Source organism: Neomonachus schauinslandi, chromosome 5, assembly GCF_002201575.2.
Source record: "Neomonachus schauinslandi chromosome 5, ASM220157v2, whole genome shotgun sequence".
NCBI classification, from domain to species: domain Eukaryota; kingdom Metazoa; phylum Chordata; class Mammalia; order Carnivora; family Phocidae; genus Neomonachus; species Neomonachus schauinslandi.
In genome coordinates, this window is record NC_058407.1 from 3,097,267 (window position 1) to 3,102,653 (window position 5,387).

Sequence of the window (5,387 nt, forward strand, 5' to 3'; positions counted from 1 at the left end):
GCAGGCGGCTGTTCAGAAGGAGGCGGAGCCGGGCCAGAGTCCGTGTCCCCACCGGGCTGGCCCCGCGCCCCTGACTGTCCAGGGCCCCAGGATCCCCCCTAGGGGCCCAGCCTCCAATCCCAGAGCTCAAGCCGCCCTGTGACCACTGACCTGTGGCCACTCGCATGGCGGGGGCTCAGATCCACCAGCCCTGAACACATGCGTGCACACACGTGTACACACACATGCACGTGCACCTACATGCACACGCGTGTACACATACGGCAGTCTCTCCCACCCCGTTTCTCTCCCTCCCGGCCTCCCTCAGTCTCCTGCTTCTCTGCAGAGATCACAGGGTCATCACTGGGCTCACAAAATTAAATATCTAAAAGATGTTGGGAACTTACCTTGGTTTCTATGGCAACATGAGAATAATTCACATTTCCCAGCCAAGCTGAAGGAGAACACATTCTTCCTCGCATTGTGGGTGGCCAATTATTTTTAATAGCCAGGTCAGGGAAACTGTCCCTGGGTCCCGTCCCCCCATTAGCTTCCCCAGGCAGCAGCCTCGTGAGGACGGTGGCCACTGAGGGCTTATTGAGACACTCAAGCCTGGGGTGGGGAGCAGGGACGCGCTTCCCGCCACTTTTCACCTGGGAGACCAGGGTCAGCCTCTCCCGGGACTCTGCTGGGATGACCAAGGGCCCACTGGGGAGATGCAGGCTCCTGGGTCTCCCTGGGCTCAGACACTGCCATCGTCATTCACTGGGGTGACCGTGAATGTCCCTTCTGCTCTCTGACCCTCAGGATGTTGACCCCTAGAGTGAACTCTTAACACCTGCCCGCGGGGCCATCAGCATCTCCATAGATCTCAGGGCCTGGGACACAGTAGGTGCCCCATAAATGCTTACGAGTGGAAGGACCAACCACTCAACCTCCACGTGGCCAGGCCAGCCCCATCATGCCACTCCAGGGGAGCCTGAAGGGCTGGGTCACTGCATGGTGGACTCGGGGTCCAGGCCAGTCCAGGGCCCACTAGCTGAGGTTCTTGGCCTCTCTAGGAGGCCTCAAGTATTATCAAGGACGAGTCAGAGGCCCAGTGGGAGGTGACCCTGAGCTCACAAACAAGGGATCATGGTCTGGGCTCTGGAGAGAACAAACGGGGTGTGGGGGGAGAAGGGGGAGACCGATCGAGGGCACCTGGGCACAGTGGTGGGCGGCCTTCCTGCAGACCAATGACACCCTTCCAAGCCGGCCTCTATGCCTTTCCAGGCTGACCCCAGCTGCCCTCCACGGTGGCTGCCCCTGACTCATGTCCTGAGACTAAAGACAGATGGGACGAGCGTTCTCAGGCCCCTTGGCTGCTGGGGTGGCCGCTGTTCTCCCAGACTCATTCCCACGTGGACTCGGCAGTGGCCCCGAGGGCGTGGCTGCCCCTCTGCCCTGCAGAGCTAGAGAGGCGCTCCGCTCCCCTGGCCCCGTTAGCTTCGGGCCCTGACCCGACACTCCTTCTCGGATGTGCAGTCGGGGTGCATCTCTGCCTCCGGACGCCGCTCCATTTTGGACGGAACTGGGGCTCCATGGAGACCTCTCTTCTCTGCTCAGTCTGCCCTCTCCCTTCGTGTCTCCTGCTTCCCTCTCCCCAGTCACACCCAGCTCCCCAACTTCCTGAGCCTGCTGCCTTGGCCCCCCTAAACTCTGGGCTGGCCACAGTGCTGCTGGGTGTCTCCCCACCTCCACCCAACAAGATGCCATATTCTCAACAGTATTCTTATTTTGTTTTTAAATATAATCTACCCCAAGTTTGGGTCGCTGCACGATGAGTTGACCAGAATAATCTGAAGCTGACGTCCATCCCTCCACATCCTCTTCCCTGGGTCCTAAACCCAGTTCTAAACTGCATGAACAGGTGCAAAGGGCAGCCTGGCCCTAAGGAGTTGTAGATAAAAGCTGCATTATCAGCCCCAAAGCACAGAGGGGGGCTGGGTGACCATGAACTCTCAGCCTGCAGACCTTATAGGAAAAATGAGTAGATCTACAAAAGCAGCGAAAAACGCCCTCTGTGGCTGCATTCTGGCCTCAGCTTCCCCCAGCCTGCTGGGTGCGGGCCAAGGTCAAGCTGCGGCCAGACTCCACGTCTGACAGACCGCGGGGCTATCCTCCATGACAGCCCTCACAGCTAGCCTTTCCAGGTGCTCAAGGACCCGGAGCCCCCGCCTCCTGCATTATGTTGTCCTCTAAATTCTGATCGCTGGGGTTCGGTAAAACGTGCTATAATACCGTCTGGGCTTGGTGCCTTTGGAAAGGGACAGATCTGTGACACCCCCCCACCGGCCCCCTCTTTCAAGTTATTCAGTGAGCATCAGTCCATTGGGGTTTTTTATTTTCTTCATGCGCCAGTTCTTGTAATGTGTATTTTTCTAGAGAATTGTCCATTTCATCCAGGTTTTCCAATTCATAGGTATAAGGCTGGTCAAAGGATGCACTTATGGTTGTTAAAAATTAATAGACTACATTTTTACAGCAGTTTTTTTTTTTTGAAGATCTTATTTATTTATTTGTCAGAGACAGAGAGAGCATACAAGCAAGAGGAGAGGCAGAGAGAGAAGCAGGCTCCCCGCTGCGCAAGGAGCCCGACAGGTGACTCTATCCCAGGACTCCGGGATCATGACCTGAGCCAAAGGCAAACACTTAACCGACTGAGCCACCCAGGCGCCCTTTACTATGGTTTTTAAGTCACAGCAAAGTTCAGTAGGAAGTCAAGAGATTTCCCATATATCCCCCTCCCCACAGGCACAGCCTCCACCCTCAACACCCCCCACCAGAGAGGACACTTGACATTATCTATGAGCCGACACTGTCACAGCATGATCACCTGAGGTCCATAGTTCCCATTAGGGCTCTCTCGTGGTGGCATATGGTCTGTGGGACTGGACAAATGTGTGACCCGGATCCACCATCACAGTACCAAACAGAGGAGTCTTCCTGCCCTAAACACCCTAGCCATCACCCCTCCCTTAACCCCCACTGACCTCCTTGGTGTCCCCACAGTTCTTCCTCTTCCAGAATGTCACAGAGTTAGAATCATACAGCATGTGGCCTTTTCAGACTGGCCCCTTTCACTTTGTAGCATTTAAGACTCCTCCTTAAAGTGTCTTTATGTCTTCATAACTCATTCTTTTGATGCTGAATAATATTCCGTTGTCTGCATGGGCCACAGATTATTACTCAGCTGTTGAAGGACATCTTGGCTGCATCCAGGTTTTGACAATTATGAATAAATACATTCATCTGTAAGTTTTTGTATGGACACAATTTTTTTTTATTATTTCTTTATTTGAGAGAGAGAGAGAGTGAGCACAAGTGGGCAGAGGGTCAGAGGAAGAGGGAGAAACAGACTCACCCTGAGCAGGGAGCCCGACGTGGGACTCGATCCCGGGACCCTGGGATCATGACCTGAGCCAAAGGCAGTTGCCTAACCAACTGAGCCACCCAGGTGTCCCTGGATACAATTTTACACCTTTAGGTAAATACCAACAACAGTTGCTGGGGCATATGGTAAGAGTACATTTAGCTTTGGAAGAAACCACCAGACTGTCCCCCAAGGTGGCTGCACCCTTCTGCGTGCCCACCAGCCATGAGTGAGCATTCCTGTTGCTCCATATCTTCACCAGCACTGTACGTTGTCAGTTTTCTCGATCTGGGCCATTCTAATCAGTGTGTAGTGGCGTCTTGTTTGAATTTGCATTTCCCTGACAACATATGATATTGAGCATCTTTCAATATACTTATTTGCTATCTGTATATTTTCTTTGGGGAGATGGACGTGAAGGTCTTTGGCCCCAATTTTAATCAGGTTATGCATTTTCTTATTGTTGAGTTGTAAGGGGTCTTTGTATATTTTAAATAACAGTTGTGTATCCAAAGATTTTTTGCAGTGATTTTCACCCAGTCTATGGCTTGTTTTCTCATTCTCTTGATGTTTATTTCTAAAGTCTCTTCGGCACCTACAGTTTGCCTTCTTCCCCCTGACACACACTTGATATGGTTGAATTTTATCCCTCAGAAATTGGTCTCTTCTTCATTTGACATTTATTCAACATTTATTATGTATAAGTGCTGTTTCTGAATGCAGGACATGTACCAACGGCAAAGCAGACCAAGATCCCCACCCTCATGCAGCTGCATGATCTGTCTGTCCTAACAGCTAACTTTTGTTTTTTTCAGTCATTCCCATTATTTGTGCTTCTTTTCTACTCCAGTAACTTCTGCTTCCATATAACGTTAATCTTCATGGTTTTTCTTTTTTTTTTTCCTTTTTTTTTTTTTTTTGGCATTTTTGCTCTCTTATTCTTTTTCCAGATTAGGTTGAATGTTGAGTTAAATTCTTTTAAATATTTATTGTCTTCTAATAATGTTTTTAAAGGCTACAAATTTTCATCGAATTACTGTTAGCTGTATTCCACAAATTTGCTATTTTAGTTTCTTACTGTCATTTTGTAATTTCCAGTATAATTCCATTTATACTTCAACAGATTATTTATATGTATATGGAGGGTTTGGCATATAGGTTTTCTCTCTTTGGTCTTGATTTCTAAAATTCTTGCATTGTGGACAGAGTGTATGGGTGTGTATACTATCGAGGCTTTGGGTTTACTGAAACTTCCTTTGTGACAGGTCAAACATTTATAAATGTTTCTCATGTGCTGGAAATAAATGCACATTCTGGGGGCGCCTGGGTGGCTCAGTCGTTAAGCGTCTGCCTTCAGCTCAGGTCATGATCCCAGGGTCCTGGGATCGAGCCCCGCATCGGGCTCCCTGCTCCGCGGGAAGCCAGTTTCTCCCTCTCCCTCTCCCCCTGCTTGTGATCCTGCTCTCACTGTGTCTCTGTCAAATAAATAAATAAAATCTTTAAAAAAAAAAATGCACATTCTGTTTGTGGAGAGCAGAATTCTCTTAGATCAATCATTTTTCTTTAAATTTGTTTTTTAAACTTTTCCCCTGCTTAACCATATTTTCTGCAAGACATGTGTTACCATGTCCCATGTGCTGTGGAAAGGTCAATCTTTATCCCTGATTGTGTCAGTCTTTGCTTTCAGTTGGGGCTATATTCCTATTTATGCAGACCCACAGCTGATTAAGGTGCTCTTTGATCATAGGACATACATACCCCTTTGTCCTGTGAATGCTCTTCAAATACATTTTAGGGAAACATAGATATTCTTGGTCATGCTTTCTTATGGTTAGTATATCTCACATTAATTTTTTTCATCCTTTTATTTCAAACATTGTGTCATTTTGTTTTAGGTGTATCTCTTATAAATAGTATGTTATTGGACTTCATGAGGTTTTAAAAAGTATAATGTGAATCTCTTTGAATAGGTGAGTTTAAGTTATCATGATCATTA